This window comes from Ambystoma mexicanum, chromosome 5p (genome assembly GCF_040938575.1).
Source record: "Ambystoma mexicanum isolate Mex_15411 chromosome 5p, UKY_AmexF1_1, whole genome shotgun sequence".
NCBI lineage: Eukaryota > Metazoa > Chordata > Amphibia > Caudata > Ambystomatidae > Ambystoma > Ambystoma mexicanum.
In genome coordinates this window covers 164720395-164746648 of record NC_090930.1, presented here as the reverse complement: position 1 = coordinate 164746648, position 26254 = coordinate 164720395, and the positions used below count along the sequence as shown (strand labels likewise).

The window sequence follows — 26254 nt, the reverse complement described above, 5'->3', positions numbered from 1 at the left end:
GCTTAGATTCACATGCTATGCATAGGCCAATATCTAATGGAAGCTGCAGAGTATTACAGCTGTTTTTGAAACTCGAAAAGGGACGTCGACAGGGCGTGCCAGTAATGCTATCCCTAGTGGGACATCCACTGTACCCATGGTCCTTCCCGTGTTGAGGTCCATCAGATTGTTTGTTTTTTTCCGCCATAGTGAGCTGTCTCAACTTCAGCTAACGCCATTTGCTTTTGCAAAGTTTAAAAGATAGTTTCTCTTTCTGTACTTTTACACCCAATGCCGTGCTTTCGATGTGGTGAAGATCAAGAAAAAGGCCATCCTCTGTCGGACGAAGTCGACTTTCGACAGACCTCTTTCGGCCTTGGAAGGCCCAACAGGCCTAGGCCCTTACAGTAGGGAGAGTGGGGGGCGGTCATTATACAATGTATTTTTCCTCCCCTTCATCGCCCGGCTGCCTTCCCCAGACATGGATAAGACACCCTTTAAATTCTGCCCAAATTATAATAAATTTCCGTGGATCGACAAACACAGGGTCTGTAACTGTCATGACCCCTGCCCCTGGCCTTGTCAGACAGGCCATCTGGGCTGCACCACAGTCTTCCATCATGGCCTCAAGGGCCATGTTCCCCAAGACTCTCCTGGAGTCAGTCCTGGGACTTACAATAGCCATTACACAACATGGATGCTCCCGCATAGCTCAGTTCCAGAACTGAGCTCTGCGGTCTAGCATTTTAGGTGTGGTTAGGCCTGGGAGCGTTTGGGATACCTGCAGGCTGTATAAGCCACGCCCAAGCTCAGGAACACGCTTCGCGTTACTCTGCTGTTGCAGCGTGATGCTCACCACGGTCCGTTGGAATCCTCATCTGCATCCCTGGTCCGACTACCTACAAGAACACTGTGTATTCGCTTACCTGCAAGTGATCCTTATTTCTGTCCTCTGCTCCCGAATCCTGAACAACCAGCATCTCAGCAAACTCCCTCTCCATCTTGAAAGCCGCAACCTGGAAGAAAGAGAACGGAAAAGCGGCATTAGTAAGCGTTTATTCTTCGGCATTGAACAACCAAAAAGGCCCACGCTTACCTGGACTTGACTTTCTCTTGGCCCACATCCATCCCGGGCCATTTAATGACTTGTAAGAAGAAAGAAAAGGCCGATTAACACGCAGAACTTCTACCAGACGGCACGTGCAACGCTTTACTCACCGCTCTCCATCTTGTTGGCAGCATACATTCCGGGACATTGCGGCGGCCTGCAAGAAAGCGAAAACAAACCGGTCAGCACAAGAAAGGCACATAGCGCTGCGCTTTGCGCTTTCGCTTACCATCTCGTACACAGCCTCAGGCAGCACGACATCACCAGAACTCCTTTGCACCTAAGAAAGAAGTAAAGACCTTAATAGGGGTCATTGCAAATAAAGGAAAAACTACCAAAACAGCAGACTTACCTGACGAACTGAGTCGCAGCAGGTCTGGACTCTGAGCTGCCCGCACCAGTGAAGCAACTGGGTTGCGATGCACCCATCCACAACGTGCTCCTGCACAGAACAGCAGGACGGAGAGTGCACCATACCAAAAAAGCCAGGTGAGGAGAGCACTAAGGGGTCGTTGGGTCCACAAGGGAGGTGGGCTCTGGGATAGAAGAGACAATAAAGCTAAACCCAAAATCCTGTGTTTTCAGACCAGGTCCTCAGCCGAACAAGAGTCCAAGGACGGAAGCGGTCCAGCCAGACTGGGTGGTGTCCCCGTGGAGATCAGGTGAGCAATACAGTAACCTCTGTTTAAACCGTGACCACGACATAGGGCACTGTTGAGCTTGTACGCTTTTTCGACCCAAGACCCTTAAGCATCATAGAACGAAGCGCTGTGCCGATCACGCCATGCAGGCCGAGGCCACCATAGACGTGGAGGGATCCTACAGTGACGGCAGCGATGCTGCCTTTTCGGTTGGCAAGGGTGACTGGGAACAGTCACGTTCCCAAGTGCTAGCCCCTAATCCTGGGAGACATGCCGGCGGCTCTGTTGTGGGGACTACACCCAGCGCCAAGAGCACTACATCTTTTCATCACACTAAATGCACAACCTGCAGGATTGTCTGCTCTGCCAGATAAACGCTGAGATTCGGCATAAGTGGCAGATCGGTGGATTCCCTGTCCTCTGGGCACACCAAGTCTCAGTCGTCTCATGACAGGGTCCATAAAACTAAAGACGCAGCCCACAAAACTTCTACAACCGAACCATCGGCTGACGTGGCAAAGGTCCTTCCCAGTGCAGAAACTCAACACATTTCGTCGAAACCGGTAGGGAAGCCTAAAGATTCAGGGTCATCTTACCTGATTCAAAAGCATGTCCCTTATTAGAGGTTCTAATTCCAAAAAATCATCCTCTAAGAACCCAAATCATAAGGACAAGTCCCAGAAGACCAAGATCCATAAAGAAAGCTCTCAGAGGGTGGAGTACACTGTAACTGCCCCACAAGAGGAGGAAGGGTATGTCCCACAAGATAAGGGTGAGGGCCCATTCAGTGAGGCCCTACATAATAAAGATCTTACCCAGACACCTACTGTACCTTACTCTGGGGTCTTCCCCCCGCTCAGCTAAGTGGTCATCAGAAGACAGTTTATTTTTTTAAAACCATTTTTATTGGTTTTTATAACAAAATCCAATCCACATTCCCGACAGTTTGGTTGCTTGCATTTTATCATATGTTTCCATATCTTTATTACTGTCTTCTCCCCTCCACCCCGCTTAGCTCGAGCTTACTTCTATGTTCTCCAGATGCCATGTCTCTGGGGGCTCTTCCCCTCTGCAGCTCTGTCATGTCATGTTCACTTGGGCTGGTTTGAGGGGGACCCAAAAATGTAGCCACCAGTTGACTCCATGCTATCAGAGGTCCCACTTCTTGTTCCTCCCCTCTGCTGGTTGCCTCATACCAAACTACTGTTTCTGCCTCAGCCCATTAAAGAGATCGTGCCACCATACTTCTATTCTGGGTCTGTGCCTTGTTTTCCAGTTCATAGCGATTCTACGTTTAGCCAGAATGTAAGCAGGTCCTTGAGCTTGTTCACATGCTTCAAGTTGCGTGGTCTGGTGAAACCTCCTACCATACATGCCCCATCGGATTCTACATCTAGCCTAATCCCCTTCTCGGTTAGGCATTGTTTAACTTTCTCCCAGAATTTTCCCACTTCTGGGCACGCCCAGAACATGTGGATCATCCCTGCATTCACCTCCCCACATTTAGGGCATGTATGCATACCTGTGCTCCCAAATCTGGCAATTCTCTGTGGGGGGGGGGTTATGGGTCATATATGCCCGGTGGGTTATATATAGCTGGATCTGTTGTAGTCTAGCGTTCCTGGACACCTTTTTGATACATCTGTACCCTTTCCCATTGTCCATCTTGCATTGATGCTCCTGCTTCCTCTTCCCAGTCCAGTCTCAGCTGGGTCCCCTCCTTGCCCATTCCTTGCCCGTTCGTAGATCCGGGATATCTCATGCCCTCCTTCCGAGATATCATATATTGTTTCATATATTGTTTCTATTGCTGTATCAGGCTGTTCTGCTAGCGCTATTTCCGACCATGTGTCCTTCACCCATTTGACCACTCTGGTGTATGTCATGTATTGCCCGGGGTGTAACCCGGTTTCATTAACTATCGTTTGGAAATCCGATGCCTTCCCCTCTTGCAATATGTCTCCAAGGGTTGCTAGGCCTACCTGCTCCCAGTGTCTCCGGATTACCTGCTCAGGTGTCTGGGCATCATATGTGGGATGTTTACAAAGAAATGTAAGCCTGGGCAAAACCTAAGGGAAACATGCATGATTTTTTGGGGTTCACCACTATGCCAGAGTGTCACGTAACGTTCCAACGCCTCCAGTATGTATTGCACATTTTCTTCCGGGTACCGCAGGTACAGCAGCATATCGTCGGCGTACAGTGATATCCGGTGCGGTCCCCCTTTAGTGTGAATCCCTATTTCATCATATTGTTGCCTTGGATAGATCGCTAGAGGTTTGAGTGTCAGGATGTACAGCATCAGGGACCATAGGCAGCCTTGTCTAGTGCCTCTGCTGAGTTGCCATTTGTCTGAGATGATAGCTCCTGTCTTAACTCTAGCCAGAGGGGAGCTGTACACCAATTTCACCCACCTCAAATACCCAGGCCCCATCCCATATTCCTTCAGGGCCGGCGTTAGCCAAGGCCATCTTAAAGAACGAAGGCCGTCACCGCGTTTAGCAAGACTATTGCGATTTCACTTGGGTCGCCTTCCACCTGTTCTATTATGTGGTGGAGCCTTCTGTGGTTATCGGATATATTTCTGCCTGGTACATATCCAGTCTGGTAGGGGTGTATGAGTTTGTCTATTACCCGTTTAAGTCTACTTGCCATCATCGCTGTAAGAATTTTACTATCCTGGTTTAGCATGGATAGCTGTCTGTATTCGGTTTATTGGGTTTGAGGAGCGGAATAATTATCGCCTCCTGTCTGTATGTTCTGTTGAATTCGCTAGGGAGCCCGTCTGCCCCAGGGGCTTTGTTGGTGGGTAAGTGTTTGATCACTATCTCTAGTTCTATTGTGATTGGGGTTTCCAGGTTCTCCCTATCTTCTGCGCTCAGTTTAGGTAGTCCTATATCCTTGAACGTCTCCCGAATCTCCTGCTCTGCTATCTCCCTGGCATCCTCACATAGGTGTTGGTAGAATTTGAGGAATGCCTTATTTACGCTCTCTTGGGTGTCCCATAGTTGGCCCGATTCCGCCTTTATCTCTCTGATCGCTGATCTAAGTGTCTCGTTCTTGTATAACAATTCAAAGGGATTGTGTCCTCCCACGTATTCCTTATCTTTGATGTTACCCATTCCAGCTTGCTGGCCTCGTAAATTTTTTCAGTAGAGGGTGCTGCGTGTTGACGTCCCTCGAGTCGGTGTCCCTCGACAACTTCCGTATCGGCGCCGACATCATTGTGCGTATAAATAGACTCGCGCAGCGTCAACTTTGTGGGCCTCGGAAACGTAACGCTCAGTTCCTTTCTTCAGGAAAAACCTTCTTATTTCTCGAAGATTATTACCTTTAATACTATGGCTTCTTCATCCGAACCTTCGACTCCACGGTCCGGTTTCAAAAAATGTTGTGACTGTGTGAAGAAAATGTCGTCGTTAACGGATCCTCACAGGATCTGTTTGTGGTGCCTGGGATCGGAGCATCACTGTTAGGAATGCAAGACTTGTATGTCCATGATGACGAAAGCCTTGAAGGAGCGTAAGGGGGAAGTTGGAACGAGGTAAGGGCTTTAAAACTTCAACTCCCTCGAAAGTTTCTTCGGCTGAGTCGAGACATTTGTCTCCTCGTCGACAAAAGAAACATTCCCGTTCAAGATCTCGAAGCGGTTCTCATCAGTCTTCGAGATCAAAACACTCTAAGAAGAGGCGTCGTAGATCTCCCTCTTCTTCTTAATCCCCAGAAACGGTCACCTGCCCAACGAAACACAGCTCTCCAGCTAAGTGGGAGGAATTCCGTTAAAAAAATGCTTAGCGTCTTCGAGAAAGCGGCCTCGACCCCCTCGGAGAAGTCTAAAGGTGATACCCTGGGTGAAAGACCAGAAAAATCAAAATGCCATGAGTCTTTGAACCCGGTGAGAGAGACTACTCGAACGTCATGAACCCTCGAGTAAAAGCAGGAAGCCCGCGTCATCGCAGTCATCGAAGGTTTCTTCGACTCACAAATCTGCGTCAGCGACGCCTTTGTTGAAGGATCCTTTGACGCATAAATTGGTTGCATCGACGCCGTCTTCGACGCCAATGTCGACTCCAATAAAAGACAAACCTACAACTGGCACTATGTCAAAGACAGAGGTGTCGAAAGTTTCGACCATGACGTCGAGGATGCCAATCGACAATCTCGATGACGCCGATCCTCTCGAGTGCATCAAGGTCCCTTCAAACTTTCTCGACGCCTTTTTCAGGATTGTCAAAGCCTTTGACTGCCACGTCGACAACCTCGACATTTTCTCAGCCAGTGACAACCAATTTGTCTCCTTCTGCTCTAGAAATGGGTTTTAAACCATATCTTAGGTCTGACTACTTTAGAGCCTTGTCTTCTATATATGAGGAAGGGGAGGATTCCGACCATGAGAGACTCTTTGGTTTACAAAGGACTACAATACCCATGCCAGAGGAATGAATCTCTGAGGAGAATAGGTTAAAAGATCTTCAGGACTCTCTACATGAGGCAAGTGGTTTAGATACTTCTCCAGAAGTAGAGTTTGCTAAACCAGACCCTGGAGAGCATGCTGAGACCCCTTATAGGATTGATGGCCAGAATAATTGAATTCATGGGGTGGTCTACACCTACACCTACACCTTCTTTTCAGCAGGATGACCTTACTGATATTTTAGATAAAGGTCCACAGGAGGATCCTGTTCCTTTTCATACTGCTCTGCAAAGAAACATTTCTGCAAATTGGGAAACTCCTGAAGTTATCCCTGCAGTAAATAAACTTTCTGCTAAATACAGGGTATCTGCTTCAGATCCTGAATATCTGAGCAAGCACCCAACTCCAGAGATTTTAGTTGTACAAGCAGCAACTTCATCAAACAGTAGGTCGGCATACCCTACTATTCCACAGGACACGGATGATAAAAGATTTGATGCCATGTCAAAAAAAGTATTTTCGGCATGTAGCATGGCGCTCAAGTCTAACAATGCTAGCAAGATTCAGCCACACGCTTTTGGAGTGTGCTGCATCTGCGGCTGACTGTCTCCCAGAAGGAGAAGAAAGGGAAGCATTCTTAAACATCATCGGGGATGGAAAGGATCCAATGTGCGAGTCCATCCAAACAGACATTGTTTCTGCTGACAGCATCAGCAGGGCCATGGCGGGAAAGTATCGCAGATTTGCGTGGTTGCGGAAGTCTGGTTTTGCTCCAGATGTACAAGCTAGACTTATGAACATGCCCTTTGACGGCACTTCTTTATTTGGTAAGAAGGCTGATGACAGCCTGGAGAGATTACAAACATCCAAGGCAGCAGCAAAATCTCTTGGGGCTGCAATCCGGAAGACTCTGAATCGCCCAAGATGGAGCTTCCTGGAGGGGTAGGTCCTTTATTTTACTCCACATTCGGAAAAGGCAGAGGACAGCCAGCTCAAAGGGGCCAGAAACGATTCACCCGGGGTTGGTCGGGGAAAAGGTACAAAAGCTGCAGCAGCCGGTGCCACTTTACCCTCGGCATCTGCGTCAGCCGCTCCGAAACCCCTCTGAGATCTCCCCTCACAAGACACACCAGTAGGGGGCAGGTTAACTCAACATGTGGCAGAATGGCAGGCTATTACGTCAGATGCTTGGGCATTGGAGACAGTTGCCCAAGGTTACTGCCTGCCCTTCCTATACACCCCTCAGAGTCATCTACCGGGGAACAACTCTTTGAAGTTTCCAGACCCGCTCCTTATGCAGGAGATTGTAGACCTGCTAGAGAAGGGTGCCATACAACCGGTACCCGTAGCGGAGATGAACAAGGGTTGGTATTCCCCCAACTTCCTAGTACCAAAGAAGGACGGAGGATTGAGACCCATCTTGGACTTGCGAGAATTGAACAAATTCCTCAGGAAAGACAAGTTCAAGATGTTAACTCTTTCTCAGATCCTTCAGGCCCTCCAGCTTCAGGACTGGTTGGTATCTCTAGACCTTCAGGATGTTTATTTGCATGTGTCAGTCCATCTCAAACACAGGTTCCCAATTGGCAACTCTCACTATCAATTTTGAGTTCTGCTGTTTGGGCTGACCTCCGCCCGAGGGTCTTTACCAAGCTAATGTCGGTAGTGGCTGCAAGTCTAAGGAGGGAATGGATCCACGTCTACCCCTACCTGGACTATTGGTTGATCAGAACAGTATCTTTGGAACAAGGTCAGATCCAGCTAGATTATGTCCGACACTTCCTTCACAAGCTGGGCTTCTCCATTAACTTAAATAAGTCACAGATGATAACATCACAGAGACTCCAGTTCATTGGAGCAGTCCTGGACAATTCCCTGGGAAAAGCCTCGCCACCAGAGGTGAGGGCTCAAGATATTCTCCAGATGGTCACCAAGTTTCAAAATGTCCAACGTCTACCAGCCTTCGACATTTTGAGGTTGCTGCATCTTCCTAGTGCCAGAGGATCGCCGAGAATGAGATCCCTCCAGTGGGCACTAAGAACCCAATGGTCACAATTCTCAGGAAGAATGTCCGATCTCCTTCAAGTCCCGGACAGAGTAGCTCGAGACATTCAATGGTGGACCTTTCGGGGGCGAATATCTTAAACAGTTTTGGCAACCATGGCCGGAGATAACGGTAGTCGCGGATGCCTCACTCACGGGGTGGGGAGCCCATGCCAAACGACTTGACCATCAGCGGTCGTTGGTCTCCATTGGCGTCCAGACTACATATCAACCTGTTGGAGCTGAGAGCAATCAGACTAGCGGTGAAAGCTTTTCTGCCATCAGTACAGGGAAAGAATGTCCTGATAATGATGGACAACACAGTGGCCATGCACTACCTCAACCAAAGAGGAGGCGTAGGGTCACTGCCACTGTGCAAAGAGGCAATGCAGCTCTGGTTTTGGGCAATTCAAAAAGGAATCCCTCTATCAGAAGTTCACCTAGCCGGAGAGAAGAACTTGACGGCGGACGCTCTGAGCAGGCAGAGTACAGTTTCCCACAAGTGGGAGCTAGTTCAGGAAGTCTTTCAAGAGATCTTCAACCTTTGGGGAAGCCCTCAAGTGGAGCTGTTCACCACCAGCATCAACAGGAAGTGCAATCAGTTTTGTTCAAGGGAATTTCCCCCGAGAGGAGCTCTAGGAGATGCGTTCATAGTGGACAGGGAGTTTTCACTCTTGTACGCATTTCCTCCACTCCCTGTCATTCCTCAAATGATCAGGAGGTTGAGAAGATTCCGGAAAACCATGATCCTAATTGCCCTGGATTGGGCCAGGAGAACGTGATACCCGGACCTTCTGGACGTGTCCATCTGCTCTCCAAATGGTCTTCCGCAAAGAGAGGATCGTCTCTCGCAGAAGGGAGGTCAGGTTCTCCATCCAGACATCAGAACCCTCAACCTTTACGCTTGGTTTCTGAAAGGTTGAGAAACAAGGATTGGGATCTTCTGGATGACGTCATGGAGGTGGTGCTTTCAGCCAGAAGGCCAGCAACAAAACCTTTATACCGCTGCTGTTGGAACAAATTTTGCAGCTGGTGTAGAGAAAATAATATTGAACCCTTATCTTGCAATACACCAATGGTGTTATCGTTCTTGAATTGGTACGATCAAGCGCTGTCAATCTTTAAGCGTGAGGAGCCTTCATATTTCAAATTACCCATGGTAATCCAATTTCCGAAAGGGTTAACTAATGTTTATCCCCCAAAGCCTTTTCAAGTTCCATTGTGGGACCTAAATCTAGTCTTGGAATTTCTGATGTGTACTCCTTTTGAACCACTCCATTCCTGTTCATTAAAATGTCTCACTCTTAAAACAATCTTTCTAGTGGCTCTAACATCTGTCAGAAGAGTGAGCGAATTACAAGCTCTATCTTGCAAACCTCATACAATCTTTCATAAAGACAAGGTTGTTTTAAGTGAGGCCTAATTTTCTCCCAAAGGTGGTCTCCGAATTCCACATTACTCAGAAAATAACCTTACCTTCGTTCTATCCTCCTCCCCACCCAGGGAAAGAGGGAGAGGTTTCACAGGCTGGATCCAAGGCGTGCCTTGAGTTTTTATAATGGCAGAATTGCTAGGATAAGGCAAGCAGACCAATTGTTTGTAGGATACGCAGGGTACAAATTAGGATTGCCAATCACGAAACGGACCATTTGAAGGTGGATCATTTTAACCATTCTAGAATGCTACAAATTGGCAGGAAAAGAACCCCCTCAACATCTTAGTGCTCATTCATCCAGGGGTATCGCAGCCTCTTCGGCTCTCCAAAGAGGGGTTACAATTAGACACGTGCGGCTGCCACATGGTCGTCCGCACATACATTTACTAAATTTTACAGCCTGGATTCCTCCTCTAGCCAGGAGACAAGATTTGGGAAAGCTGTGTTGCATTCTGTACATTTTTAAAAGGAGACATTTCAGTTTTACTCCCACCTCCTCTTTACACTACTGCTATGGGAGTCTATCAAAGATGAGGAATACGTCGGAGGACACAATCCCTTCGAAGAACATGTTATTTTCTTACCTTGTAACATTCTTTCGATGGGATGTTCCTCCGACATATTCCTTATCGCCTCTCCCATCCATCCCTGCAGTAAAACTTCCCTTGTAGTTGCAGCTTACACTTCTTCAAGGTTAATAACCAATTCATGCAAAGCAAATTTAAGCTTCAGAACGGAACTGAGCAACGGACGCTGCGCAAGTCTATTTATACGCACAATGACGTCGGCGCCAATACGGAGGCTGTCGAGGGAAGTCGATGCGCAGCGCCCTCTACTGAAAAAATTTCCGATGCCAGCAAGCTGGAATGGGTAACATCAAATATGTCGGAGGAACGTCCCATCGAAAGAACGTTACAAGGTAAGAAAGTAACTTGTTCTTCTAGCAGCCTCCCCGGTTTGTCCCGTCCCACATGTTGTCTTTCAATGTATTTTCTATAATTTAAGTTACATAATCTGTCCCAGAGCCCGCTGCTTTCTTGTTGTAGTTGACTAATAGTCTCTGCTTCCTCCTGTGTGGTGTTCCCTCTTTTCATGATTGCTCCAATCTTCCTTTGTCTCTTGTAAGTCCTGCGTTATGCCCCCTTGGAGCCCTTTGGACTTTGATATGGCTGCTCCCCTCACTACTACCTTGAACGCCTCCCACAGAGTGCCCTCTGACTCTACACTGCCATTGTTGTTTTCAAAATATTCGATTATCTCCTCCCTTAGGTCTTCCCGAAATGCACTATCTTTCAAGGCTTCGGCTCTGAGCTTCCACATTGGGATTCTGGCCCTGGGGGCCTGGTGTCGCCACGCCAGAATCAAAGGGGAGTGGTCTGATAGTATTCTTGCTTTATATTCCCAGCTCACAATTTCCCCGATGTGTTTCGGAGTGGCAAACATGTAGTCTAGTCTCGTGTATAGCTTTTGTGGGGCAGCATAGTGTGAGTAGTGTCTGTCGTTCGGGTGTTGCTGCCTCCACACGTCCTCCAGCTGAAAGTCACCCAGTAGGGCCTGCAAGGTTTTGGCTGCGGGGGTGGGTCTGTCTAGTTTCGTGTCTGATCTGTCTATTTAGGGGTTTAGCGTGCAGTTGAAGTCTCCTCCCCATATGACCGCGCCTCCCAGATGGGGGCTGATTTTGCTATGTAGTGTCTTAAAATAGGCTACTGTGTCCTGGTTAGGGGCATATGTGTTAATGCTGCACAGCTCTGTTTTCTAACATCCCCCTCATCCCTACCATCCTCCCGTCCTGTTCCACTGTGGACTTCAACAGCTGGAAGGTACAGTGTGGCGCCACCCAGGTGATTACACCCCTGGCATATGCCGAGTACATTGCCCCCAAGGTGGTTCCTCTCCATTTTTTCTTTATCACCTCTTGTTTCTCTTTAGTGAGGTGGGTTGCTTGCAGCCGGGCGATGTCTATCCTTTGCCTTCTCAGGTACATCATGACCTTATTCCTTTTCATATAGCTATTGAGTCCCTGACGTTCCAGGTTACTATTCTGAGTTCTCCCATCTTCATCCCTATCCCACCCCATCTCGTCACTCCTTATCCTGCACCCCCTATATTCTTTTGTGTGGATATGAGCTATGTTCACTGCAAACTTCCCAACTCTCCCACCCCCCCCTCCCAGTCCCCAACTGTTTCCAGCTCCCCAACTTCCAACCGTCACCCCCCCCCCTTCCCTCCCTCCAACTCCCCCAAATTGTTGCCATCTCTGGATCTCATGTTACCCCACAGCTAGCCCTCCTCTCTGTACAACCGATATTCTGTACTCAGCAGGGGGATACCGCTCTAGCAGTATCCCAACTAAACTGCCTGTAGGGGGATGGTAGTGTGTCAGCCAGTGCGGCTTCCTGCCCAGCGCGACAAGCGCGTACAGTTATGGATCATATAGCAGGTCTATCAATTTCTAGTGCAATCTTCTATATTCCAGTCCCAATGTCGCAGTGCAAGCTTTACTTATCTCTTGTGTATTACGCCAGTGCGTCCGCACCGACTTGGCAAGGCTCCAGCCTCACTTTTCAGTTGTTTTCTCTTTTTGGACTCCCACTCCCATCGGGCAATTCTTTGAATCCAGCCAAGCGGTCACATCCTCAGGTGACTTGAAAAATAGTGCTTTGTTCCCATGAAGCACTTTCATTTTCGCTGTATACAGTAGCATGTACCTATAGCTTGCTTCGCGTAGCCTTCTTTTCACTTTAACGTACTTCATGCATTGTCTTTGCACCCTGCGAGTGTAGTCAGGATAAGCGGTAATAGAGGTTGATGCCCTGTTTATGGTTCCTCCTTTACGGAAGTGCTCTAGGACCTTCTCCCTGTCTTTGTAGTTCAGAATCTTGGCAGTAATGGGTCGCGGCGGGGCCCCCGGCGGTGGTCTTCTGGACAGGGCCCTCTGCGCTCTCTCGACTGCAAATCCCTGGTTCAGGGCACCACCCAGTATCTCCTGCAGCAGCATGTTCTCCACGTAATTCGTTGAATCAGATCCTTCTCCTTCTGGAAGCCCTATGATGCGTATGTTGTTCCTGCGGGCCCGCCCCTCTTCCTCCTCGGCTCTCTCCTCCAGGTTGCGCATCTGCTGTTGTAGCACATGGATGTCATTCTTGTTGTGCTTGTTTTCACCTGCCTTTCAAGAGTTCCTGTGCGCTCGGCCAGCGCCCGTACATCCTGTCGCAGGAAATTAACGTCTCTGCTCACTGCATTTATTTTGGATTCCAGTGCTGCTCTTAGGTCTGAGATGGCGGTGTTCATTTTGCTCTCCCATGCTCCTTTCAGCTCGGGAATGGTATCCAGTATCTGCTGGTTACTGGGCGCCACTGTTCATTTTGTCGCGTGCCCCACCCTGTTCTGCTGGCCCCCGATATCACCTGTGAAGTTTTGGCGAAGTACTCCAGGGTGGACTGCTTTCCTTTAATTTTGGGCAGTTTAGATGCCATCTTATTTGTGTAGGGGCAGCAGGTCAAGCGCCGCCCTCAGGTAGGGTTCCCCTCCTGCCACTGGGATCCTTTTTGCATTGTGCGGGTAGTGTCCACTGCAGTTCGCCGCTTCTACTTGATGGGGGGGCTGTGGGGGGGGGGGCCCTGGTTGCCCTTTTTACAGGTGCGGTCCGCCCCAAGGGGTGGTGTGGACAGACTAAAGGGGTCAGCAGTCTGGAATTAACCGGTCAGGCCGGCAAGGGCTTCCCCTATTTAGCGTGCCAGTAAGGTTTCTGGTGTGGCGCTCATGTGGGCCACTGAGCACCTCCCGTGGCCGGTGTCGTAGCCCAGTGCTTTGTGTGCACCCTGGTAGCCACAGTCTCACTATGGCCTTACCTTAGTGCTTCCGACAGTGTTCTTATAATCCCCAGCTCAACAGGCCTTCTGAGCCCTGTGTTATAGCACCAGCTAGCTATTATTATAGGTGTCCTAGGTCGTATGTCCATTTCTGATCAACACAGTCCATCTTGGCTGAGTAGTTCTATGGCTGTGCCTCCTCAGTGCCACCAGCTTGCTGTTCGGGCTACCCAATCTTCTGGCCCTTCTGCTTGCTTTCTTGTTACACAGGAACAGTGTCCTGTGCAACAATGTTTCCCTTCGGTTCCGCCGTGTCTCAGCTTGCAGTTGCCGCATGCGTGGGCTGGGGGGAGGGGCGGGGTTTAGTAGCTTCGTGCCTGCTCCGGGGCGCTCACCCGGCTCCCGTTGTCTGGTGGCTCCTCTGCAGGGGTGCGTGCACAGACATTTGGTTCGGCAGCCTTTCGTCTATTAGCCCCTTCTTTGTTGTACAAATGCCTGCCTCCCCCTTACTTGGCTTCTGCCTTCAGACATCCAGTCTCTGCTTCTCCGTGTCTTCTGAAGCGCGTCTCACCCCATCAGTTTGGCCGTATCTTGGTCTTGGGGAGAATGATGGGACAGCGGGTGTTTCGTCGTCAGGTCTCTTTGTTTAGGTGATCCGCCATTTTGGTCTAGTCGGCTGCGAGCCCTCGATCCTTAGAAGCCCTGATTTGTGCGTTTATCTTGCTTATTGTGCTTGCGCTTCTCGTGCAGTGTGCTGTCTGCCTTCACACGCATCTGCTCTCATTTTCGAAGACTACAGGCACATTTTGATGCGTTTCTCGATCGTATCAATACCGGATCAGCAGGAGCCTCATGGAGAACTTGTCTACTCCATGGCTCGCTTAGCCACGCCCCCATTGAGACAGTTATGTCTAGAATGTGTTTCTTTGCAGATATTTTTGAAAAAATCCTAATGCTTTAGAAAGTTTACAAAATACACCTCCAACTGATGAAGCCTCAAACTCTCAGCCCAGGTCTTCCACTATACAACCCCTGTTTTCATCCCAACCTCCAACTAAAAGATCTTGCACTGCAGACCTTTATGACGTGCATGCAACACAGAGGGAGATCCAGAGGATCAGGAAGAGGATGAATACTATGATGGGGATGATGGTGGTGATAATAATCCAACCCTCCAGCTTATAGTGATTTTGCGATCCCGCAAAATGCCACGGAAAACGGCTGTTTTTGCAAAAACACCCACAAAAAAGTTTTTGCCAAAAAAAAAAAAAATACTTAAGGGGCCAGTTTCTCTCATTTTATTTTGGACTCAAGAAATGAAATGCGCAAGCACATCTCATCACTTGAGCAAAAAAGAGTCGTCCAATCCACAAAGGACATCTGAATTGGACGCTTCTTATATGCGCCCATTAGATGTCCTTTTTCACCCCTTTGCGCAAATCAGAGGGCGTTTCTGTGCATTTAAAAGCGGACACCAGTTGACAAATAAGATGTGCTTTTAAATGTGCAGAAATTGTAGGCCACCCTATGCGCCCACTTTAAATACTTGCACGAGGGTTGCCACTGCTTTACAGGGTCTTTACTGACTCATGCAAAACTTCTTCTTTTTTTTTACAACATTTTTAAGTGTGACAGCTGCCGTCTCACTTGCATTTCTGTTCCCCCAAATGGGATAGAAATGTGTTTTTTGGGTTGCATTTTACAGTGGCAGGACCCTTAAGGGTCAGTCACGGTGAAATGCACAGGGAGCATATAGACCATTGTCGGGAGAGCGCTGCCAACACAAACGTATTCAAGGCAGCTTGCCAGTGCATCATTGGCGCTACAGCTCAGCCCCGTGGAAATGCTCAGGTCACCTTTGAGATTAAGGTGGCCTGCTTATTTCCAAAACTGGATTATCTAAAAACAGCACATACTCTGCTCTATTTTTATATAGGTACTGATTCAGGGAATAACAGTGCGTTGTGCGCTAGTCCTAATAATTATGATTGTGGTCTGACTGCTGCAAGTATCAGCATGTGTGGTCTCCTTGAGCCAACACCCTCATATTAAACCAAACATAAATAGTGCTGACTTGCGCTTGGACCTTAAGACTAGATCACAATAAATATAGTCCACATATGTTAATGTCCAATGAATCCATTTAATTGATACCGTTGTCCAATGAATCGATTAACTTGATACAGCCAACACGTGTTTCGACCAAAAGGTCGTTCTCAAGGCTGTTACAATTTGTGAAACATAAAAAAACACAGAATTCCATAGAATAAAAATATGGCAAATAACAAAGTCAGAATCTTTTTTGAAAAATTATTTAAAAAATGTTATTGGAAAAATGAATTGCATACCAAAATAAATCCATGGCAATGGCGTTGTGGAGAACAGAAGGAAAATTCAAATCAACCATATTGGTAAGGTGAAACAACTTAATTCAATAACACAACACCTGTAATGAATCTCTATTGTGTATATAGCCGTGCATTGCCAACTCCAAGCCAATCACCCAACGTAGTGACCAATCACTCGAAATACTACTGAACTATTCCAACCAGCACCATCTGATCCATTATATATCGGAGGACAGCTTGAACCAGATTCACTAGTAGTCACAACTACCCGGTTGTCAACTACCCGGAAGAAGGCGGGTACACTTCTAGCCTCTTCAGAAGCTCCCACAGACAAGGAGAGCAAGAGGCTGCACACTTTGGCTAGGAAAGTGGCAACTTTGGCAGCGTACCAAGCTAGAATCGCCAACAATTCCACACTGTTGGCGAGCTATGACTGCAATAAATGGGATGAAATTTAGACCCTTGGTGATTCTGCTCCAGAGCCTCTACGAAGTAAACTTGCACTTGAAGCTGCTGAAGGCAAAGCTACTGCGAGCTGTCTGCTAAAAATAAAAAAAATAACCTCGACACTGCAGACAATGCCTGGCGCATAATTGCTGAAGGAACTATTCTCAAGCGCCAGGCTTGGCTTCGCCTATCCGGTTTTAAGATGGAGACACAGGCAACGTTGCTCAACATGCCAGTGGAACCAAATGTACTATTTGGCAAAGCAGTAAGGAGTATGAAACTCTCAAATCTCTTGGCCAACTTACCAACAAACAAACTGGGCAAAGGGGCGGAAACAATTTTTGTCAATCACGTGGACAAAACTCCCTAAGAGGCTCAGGACAAAACCAGAAGGAACACCTCCCAAACAGTGACAACCCGCTACTGGTCCCCTCCCATGCCCCCCCCCCCCAGTAGGGGGACGAATTGCAAACTTCAGCCACGCATGGGCGGGAATAACCACGGACAAGTGGGTTTTATCGACAGTAGCGGTAGGTTATTGCATGGAGCTCATAGGAACACCATAAAACCTCCCCCGGCGCCAAAGGATAACATCAGAAGAACACATCTTAATAGAAGGTCAACTCGCTGCTCCTCGGACGCCATCGAGATTGTGCCCTACAACGAGGTAAACGAGGGTATTTATTCAACATGTTTCCTTGTACCAAAGAAAGATCTGACAATGCGCCCAGTATTAGACCTGCGCCCTGCGAACACTTATGTAAAGCCACAAAGGTTCCGACTGACAGCGCTACAAGAAGCAATTCCCCTGCTAAAACGGTGCGGGATTACATGGCTACATTGGATATGAAAGATGGCTATATTCATATTTCAATACTCCCAGCGCACAGAAAACTCTTGCGGTTCAAAGTAGCAAACTAGCACTACCAATTCAAGGTGCTGCACATTGGAATAGCATCAGCTAGTGGTGGTGGTGGCGGCGCACTTGCGCAGGAAGGCAATCCCAGTGCAGTCCTATCTGGACGACTGGCTGATCACAGGAGAGACTCCCCATCTTTGCAAACTAATCACGCAAAGAACCATAGATCTTCTCTTCCAATTGGGCTTCTCGATAAACGAGTCTTGTACCAAACACATCAAAACAGTTCCTAGGAGTTGTGTTAGATACAAAAAAAGGCTTGGCCTTCCCTTCCATGCAAAGAGTGCAGAATATGCTTCGGCAAATACCCCAGTATCAAGCTGGTCTCCAGTTAAGTGTACGTAAAGCTATGCGTTTGCTAGCCATGATGGCATTGTGCATATTTCTAGTCCTAGACGCACATCTGCGTATGCGACCAATGTAGGAGTGGTTGGCGAACCAATGGTCTCGGGCAAGTGGTCAGTGGGACGATCTAGTGGTCGTTTCCCCAACACTAGTACAGAGCATACGCTGGTGGTTAAGAGAGAATCTGTTAAAGGTATAACCCTTTCACGATCCGAAAGCGCAAGCGATTGTCAAAACAGACGCGTCACTCTCCGGGTGGGGGCTCATTATCTTCACCACACAGCACATGGTCTGTGGACCCAGGTCACCGCACAGAACCATATCAACCTGCAGGAACTACTAGCAATACTCAAAGGACTATAAGCATTCAAAGTACAACTGATGAACCAGTCGGTTCAAATTCTGACGGACAGCACAACTGCGATGTTCTACATCAACAAACAGGGGGGCACACACTCTCCAAGTTGGCACAGAAAATATGGAAATGGGCACTCAGACGAGGAATATCCCTATCCTCACAACACATTCCAAGGGTGTTCCACACTCTAGCAGACTCTGAGCAGAGATACCCTACCAGAGTAACACGAGTCATCTTCTCTCAATGGTGTTACCCCACAATAGACTTGTTCGCTACAGGAGAAAACAAGCAATGCCCAGGCTTTGCATCCTGGTTCACGCAGCCAGAATCCAAGGGAACACCCTATGGATGAACTGGTCAGGGAAATTTTCTTACGCTTTTCCCACGACTCCATTAATGAGCAGGATAGTGAACAAAATGCACAGAGAACAGATGACGCTTATCCTAGTTGCTCCTATGTGGGTGAGACAGCCATGGTATCCACATCTGTGCAAACTGGCGATGTGCGGTCCCATCAAACTCTGACACCTAACCTACTTGTTAACTCAACATGGGGCAACAATAGTACACCCTCTACCACACTCAATGAACTTGGCAGCATGGCTCCTGAAGTCAAGAGTTCGTACTCCTTAATTTACCATAGCGGTGTATGGATATCCTCAAGGAGGCAAGAAAACCTAACACTAGGCACTGTTATTTCGACAAGTGGAGGAGATTCATGATTTGGTGCCAGTCCAAACAAGCCCCATAGAATGTACTCCTTCACACATTCTCAAATATATGCTCCACTTGTTAGACTCTGGGTTAGTATTCAACTCGATAAAGGTCCACCTGGTGGCTTTATCAGCTTGTACCACTCAGAGCAAGGTATTGTGGTGGAAAATTCCAGTCATTAAGGCATTCATGGAGGGAGTCAAAAGACTCCACCCTCCCATTTCAAACCAACCACCGGGATGGGATCTCAATGTAGGGCTAGCAAAGCTCATGGGGCCCCCATTCGAGCCTATGCAGAAGTCAAGATTTAAACACCTGACATACAAGACTGCCTTCTTTGGCTATTACTTCCATAGGAAGAGTTAGTGAATTGCTAGCATGGTCTGTGCAGGACCCTTTCTTAATCATAGGGAATACAATGGAGAGAGCCCAAATTCCACAAGTGTGGAGTCCTATCTTGTTTTTGGGGACTTAAGACTACACAAGACTCGAAAAGATAGGACTTGGTCCTTTATCAACAATTATCCATTCATCTGAATGCCAATTAGTTCAAAAAGTACACATTTTAATAGAAATTACAAAATTGTCTAAAATACATGATTAGACCCTCTAAAAAGATACATACGTATCGTATTAACAAAGACAAACATCATGCACAATCAATTCTAAAAAATCTTAGAGATACTGACGTTAATGATCTCTAATTAAATCCCTGTTGTGTAGTTCTTCTAGATCAGAGTTACGATTATGATTCATCGTTCTTTTCTATTCTTCTATTCTAATTCTATTCCATTATTAGAATTAGAACATCCCTTCACTGGAATATTCAATTCACTCAGACAGTTTAATTAATTAGACTGACAAAAAAATTCTCGACATGTTTCAGTCCTCTATGTGGGTCTTGGGACTTTCTTCAGGAGTGGTCAATGTGAGGGGTTACAAGTGGGCTTTGGCCAAGTTAGGAATCCTCTGGCCTTCTCTTAGAGATGATAGTAACTGGTCTTCTTAGTTGGCGAAAGCAGGCTTTCTTGATTAGCAGCCGAAAATTTATCCACATAGGTTGGGCGTTATTTCTTACGAGGAAGGATCTTCCTACAGAATCATTAGCTGGCGAACAGGAGTGCGAAGTGTAGGATTAGCGGAGAGTCAAGAAACCACCTGTAGAAGCCGCAAGACAGAAGCTAGAAAACTATTAGCACATCCGCAAAACCCCCGCGGCAAGGAAAACCACGAAGAGAGCTTTTTGGGCTAAACCTAATGATTCTGTAGGAAGATCTATGTTTGTCTTTGTTAATACGATACATATGTATCTTTTTAGAGGGTCTAATCATGTATTTTAGAAAATTTTGTAATTTCTATTAAAATGTGTACTTTTTGAACTAATTGATGGCATACAGATGAATGGATAACTGTTGATAAAGGACCAAGTCTTATCTTTTCGACCCTTTCTTAATCATACATAAAGGTAAATTGGTTTTACATACTTATCCTAGGTTCTTCCCTTAAATTCATTTTTAAATTCCATGTGAGCCAATCTGTTGAGCTTCTGGCTTTCTTTCAGAGACCAGCTAGCTCTGCTGAAGTAAAACTCCACACACTGGATGTGAGGAGGGTGGTCCTTTGCTACGTAAACAAGACCAGACTGCTTAGGAAAAAAGATCAACTGTCTCCATCGCACAAGGGAGAGAAGGAGACCGCATTTCTAAAAATGCCATCTCCAGATGGATAGTAAGATGTATTCACTTGTGCTATTCATTATCAAACAAAACACTGCCTTTTACACCAAGAGCTCACTCCACAAGGAGCACTGGAGCTACTCTGCCCTTTATCGCAAATGTTCCCTTAGGCAGCATTTGCTAAGCAGCTACATAGAGTTCAGTACACACATTCCAAGACAGATGCACAGGTGGGACAAGCGGTTCTTAAACATCTATTTGCCGCTACTCCTCATGTCCCACCACCTTCTCCTAACACTGCTCGCTAATCTATGCATAGCATGTGATCTAAGCAGATTCCACAAGCCTCAGAAGGGATGGTATTACCCAAATTGTATGTTTACAATTTTTCGAATGAACATTTGACCGAATTTAAAGGGTCACAATTGACCTTTTCACAATTGACCGAATATATATTTCTGAGGCTTGTGGAATCTGCTTAGATCACATGCTGTGCATAGGCCGACATCTAGTGGAAGCTGCAGAGTATTAGTTTGTTTTTCGAAACTCGAAAATGGGCGTCGACACAGAGCGTGCCAGTAATAGTATCCCTAGTGTGACGTCCACTCTAACCAAGATCCCTCACACGTCTAGGATCCTCAGATTGTTTTTTTCCGCCATACTGGTCGGAAGCATTTTGCGGAGTCCCCTGGCCTTAGCCATACTTTTGCTAAAATATCGATAAATTTACATCCTTTCCCCATCCCAACGTCGAACTTCGACACTCGATGCCGGCTTGGAGAAGAATTCGACCGTCGGCTGCTGCACGACGGATTTGGGCCTCTGAAGGCCTCTGGCCTCGGCCCTGCAAGTAGGGAGAGTGGGGAGTTGGACATACTCTACACTCTTGGTGTATAGGTACATCTTATACATTTCCTACACTTACCAGCCCGCTGCCTCAAGGTGCGTATGGAGGGTACCCCTTTTCAATTCTGCCCCAAGTGCAATCACAAATACTCTTGGGTCGACAGGCACGCCACGTGCAATCTCTGCTTGCCGAGGGACCACCCCGAGGCGAACTGCAGAGCGTGTAGTAGATTTAAACCTAAGACACTTAAGGACCGTTTGACAAAGTGTTGGGCCCACCACGCCAGGCAGGCGGCCATGGCAGCGGAGGGCGCCTTCAGCCATGGCAGCGACGCCGTGCTTTCGGACGGCGAGGGCATTCCGGCGTCTAAAGACAGCCGAGCGCAAGTCCCCGACCTCGGAAGGTCGTCCGACAGGGCGGCTATGGGGAAGACCCCCGGCGACACAAGCGCTTCACACACCACTCACACAAAACACACGAAGTCCAACCGTGACTCGACAACGTCGAGTTCTCGGATAGAGGCACATTGAGAACGGTCCGAATCGGTGTCCTCTGGGTGTTCTCGATCGAGATTGCCGCATGACTCCAGGCAATCATCCACTCTTGCCAAGAGTGCCTCGCTCCCTAAGCTAACGGAAGTTTGATCGTCGGAGGATGAAGACTTCCACCCCCAGGCCGCTCTTCAGGAGTCGGAGCCCGCAGACAAGATCAGCGTGGCCCCACGTTCGGAGGACAGGGACTCTACCCCCGATCCTTGACGCCAGGCGTCGAAAACCTTCGGAACCACAAAGGGACAGGGAAAACACTCTTCCACTCACGGGGAGGGGGGAAAACAGCAAAAGAAGCAGCCACTGCACTCTTCCACACCTGTAAAACACTCCACTTAAACAGACAGACAAGACCAAGTCTGCTGCCATTTCTAAAACCAGCAAGTCTACTCAGGATAAGTCTCCTAGACTTTCTGAGAGTCATTCCCAGTTCCAAAGAATGGTCGAGTGATGACAGATAGGGTCATGTCAAGGATGTCTTCTTTGGCAGACTTTTATGATAAAAATCCAGACCATTTCCTTTCATATAATCCACAAGGGTCTACACCCTCAGGCTCTAATGATCCTATCCCCCCCGAGTAAGAAGCCCCGGTTTGAGACACCTATGAGGTCTTCGGACCCCTTCGAGGTAACCATACTCACGGCCATACTCACAGTATCAAGGAGAGACTTCCTTTGGTGAGGACCAAGAATTTGGCATGGTAGAAGAGCAAACTGGGACGGGCTACTATGGGGATGATGAGGACCAAGAAGAGGAAAAGGAAGACCCTGAAACCTACAGAGTAGATTCCCCGATAGAGAAGGAAGCCCCGGTTACCGACTCACCTGTCGATAACCAACCCCTCCTGAACGAGGTTCTCGCACGAGCAGCAGAACATTTCCATATTGACACCCACGGGTCCAGGAGGAGAGGGACTTCGCCGAGGAGTTAGTGGGAGAAAGGAGTCCTGTTGCCCAGACCATCCCTATCCTTAAGTCTATTCAGCGAAGAATAGACCCATCCCTGGTGAACCCGAAACTCACCAGAGCAGTCAATCCCAGAGTTGAAAAACTTTTCAGGGCAGCCCAGTCTGACCCTCTCTATATAAAAGGACATCTGAAGCCAGACTCCCTGGTTGTCACTAACACTCGTAAGAGGGCTAGAACACCCTTGTCATCGTCCGAAGCTCCTTCAGACAAGGAGAGCAAAAAACTATATGGTTTCGGCAGGAAAGTAGCCTCAACGTCCGCCTATCAAGCAAGGATTGCAAACTCCACCACCCTGTTGGCCAGCTACAACTGCCATCAGTGGGAAGAGGTTGTGGCACTCATAGACTCCGCATCAGAACCCTTAAAGGGCCAGTTAGCACAAATTTCAGCAGAGGGTAGAGCTGTGTATGGTTGCATTTTAAAAGCAACTTTTGACGCCGCGGACAACGCAGGCAGATTGATAACAGAAGTACTGTTATCAAGAGATATGTGTGGTTACGGCAGTCTGGTTTTAAGGCAGAAACCCAGGCATCATTGTTGGACAAACCGGTGGAAGCCGATCTGTTTGGTAAGGCGGTTGAGGATGCGCTGAAGAATGCCAAGGACGAATATGAGACTCCAGTCCCTTGGCCAACTAACCAATAAACCCCGTAACCAGAGAGGGAATGGAAATTTTCGTCGCCCACGCGGCCAAAATTCCCAGAGAGGATTAAACTATTCCCAGGTGCAGGGTACACAGTGGAGCAACAACAGCCAACAGTCTACCCAGGGTTACGGCAGGGGTAATAGAGGACGTGGTAAAGGCAGAGGCAGCCCCAGTAGAGGAGGCGGCACGCCTCCACCAAAGCAGTGACGCTCAGTTCAGGGTCCCTTCTCACGCAACCCCAGTAGGGGGATGCATTTCCAATTTCACCCAGGCTTGGGAAGGGATCACATCAGACAGATGGTTGCTGTCAACAGTATCTGCAGGGTACTGTATAGAACTACTGCAGCGTCCCCGGAACCATCCTCCACGACAAAGAGTACACTCTTTAGAACATCAGAAGATTCTCCTCGAGGAGATCGCCAATCTGCTAGCAAAGGACGCGATAGAACTCGTAACTAGTATTGGACTTACAGCCTGCCAACAAGTATGTCAAGCCCCAAAAGTTTCGAATGACTACGCTACAAGAGGTAATCCCCCTCCTAAAAAAGGGGATTACATGGCAACCTTGGATATGAAAGATGCTTATTTTCATATTTCCATGTTCCCAGCGCACAGAAGGTACTTGCGCTTCAAGGTGGACAGTCGGCACTACCAGTTCAAGGTACTGCCCTTCGGGATAGCTTCGGCACTAAGGGTATTCACCAAGGTACTGGCGGTGGCAGCTGCACACTTATGCAGGGAGGCAATCCCGGTGTACCCTTATCTGGACGACTGGCTCATAACAGGGGAAACCCCAGTAATTTGCAGGACAAACATTCAAAGGACTATCAACGTCCTCCACGAATTAGGCTTCTCAATCAACCAGAAAGTCAAGCCTGGTGCCAAGCACCTCCAAACAGTTCTTAGGAGCAATCCTAGATATTCAAGAGGGGTTGACATTTCCTTCAGAGGAAAGAATTCGGAATATACTACTGCAAATTCCGCAATATCAGTCCGGTCACCAAATAACGGTACGCAAAGCAATGCGTTTACTGGGCATGATGGCGTCATGTATTTACCTGGTCCCCCACGCGCGCCTGCGCATGCGTCCCATGCAGGAATGGTTGGCGAAACAGTGGTCTCAGGCAAGTGGTCAGTGGGACGATCTAGTGGTCGTTTCGCCAACACTGGTACAAAGCCTTCACTGGTGGACAAGAGAGAATCTTGCACAGGGGAAACCCTTTTACGATCCCGAAGTACAGGCAGTAGTCGCTACCAATGCATGCCTGACAGGGTGGGGAGCTCACCATCTCCACCACACAGCTCAGGGTCTCTGGTCTCCCTCAGTGGCCAAGAACCACATCAACCTGCTAGAGCTTCTGGTAGTATTCAGAGCGCTTCAAGCGTTCGAGCCCTACCTACTAAACCTGTCAGTGCAAATCCGGACGGACAGCACGACAGCCATGTTCTACCTGAAAAAGCAAGGAGGGACTCGTTCGCCAAATCTGTCCAAGCTTGCCCAGAAAATCTGGATATGGGCACTCAGAGACGGAACATCTTCCTGTCATCACAACATGTTCCAGGGGAGCTCAATTCCCTAGCGGATGCTCTGAGCAGAGACTCCCTCCCAGAGGAACACGAATGGGTTCTACACAGAGAGGTCGTAGAAGATATCTTCTCTCAGTGGGGTTTCCCCACTATAGACTTATTCGCCACAAGCGAAAACAGACAATGCCCAGGATTTGCATCCAGGTTCCCCCAACCAAAACTCCCAGGGGAACGCCCTGTGGATGAACTGGTCAGGGATGTTTGCATACGCTTTTCCGTCAACTCCTCTCATCCGGAAGGTGGTCAACAAGATGAACAGAGAGTCGATGACGCTTGTCCTAGTTGCTCCCATGTGGGCAAGACAACCGTGGTTCCCACACTTACGCAGGTGGCGGTGTGCGAGCCCCTCAAACTTCCGGCCTGGTACAACCTACTGTCCCAGCACCAAGGTCAAACAGTGCATCAGCAACCCAACTCAATGAACCTGGCAGTATGGCTCCTGAGGTCATAGAGTTTGGACATCTCAATTTACCACAGAGGTGTATGGACATCCTAAAGGAATCTAGGAAACCAAACACAAGGCACTGCTACTTTGACCAGTGGAAGAGATTCGTTATCTGGTGCCAGAGTAAACAAATCAACCCAGTTGATTGCACTCCTTCCACTATTGTTACATACATGCTCCGCCTGCTGGATGCAGGACTGGTTTTTAACTCACTGAAAGTACACCTGGCAGCCCTGTCGGCATACACCACTTCACATAACAAGGTCTCGTGGTGGAAAGTACCAGTAGTTAAAGCCTTCATGGAAGGAGTAAAGAGACTTCACCCACCTATTTCAAACCCACCACCAGGGTGGGACCTTAATGTGGTGCTATCTAAGCTTATGGGCCCCCCTTTCGAGCCCATGCATAAAAGCAGTCTCAAACACCTGACTTACAAAACGGCCTTCTTAGTAGCTATTACTTCTATAAGAAGGGTCAGTGAAATTCAGGCTCTGTCAGTGCAGGATCCCTTCTTTACTCTCCATAATGACAAACTGGTTTTACGCACACACCCTAGGTTCTCACCTAAGTTTATATCTAAATTCCACGTAAACCAGTCCATTGAGCTTCCGGCTTTCTTCCAGGACCCTCAAAGCTTGGCTGAGGTGAAACTACACACCATAGATGTGCGTAGGGCGGTCCTCTACTATGTAAATAAAACCAGACCGCTAAGGAAAACAGATCAGCTGCTGTTTGTCTCCATAGCTACAGGCAGAGAGGGAGATCGCGTCTCTAAAGGTGCCATCTCGAAGTGGATTATTAACTGTATCCAGCTGTGTTACTCACTCTATGAAAAGACTCTGCCTTTCACGCCAAGAGCCCACTCTACAAGAGGCATTGGGGCCACTCTGGCTTTCATTGCAAATGTACCCCTTGACACCATTTGCAAAGCAGCTACTTGGAGCTCTATTAACACTTTTACTCCGCATTACTG

The 26254-nt window shown here is 48.0% G+C and overlaps 1 protein-coding gene across 1 annotated transcript in view; it reads left to right on the top strand.

Moving 5' to 3' along the window:
* The window catches only part of ABCB7 (ATP binding cassette subfamily B member 7), a 1379199-nt gene that overhangs the window by 548822 nt on the left and 804123 nt on the right, over window positions 1-26254 (top strand). The gene's annotated exons all lie outside the window — the stretch shown is intronic.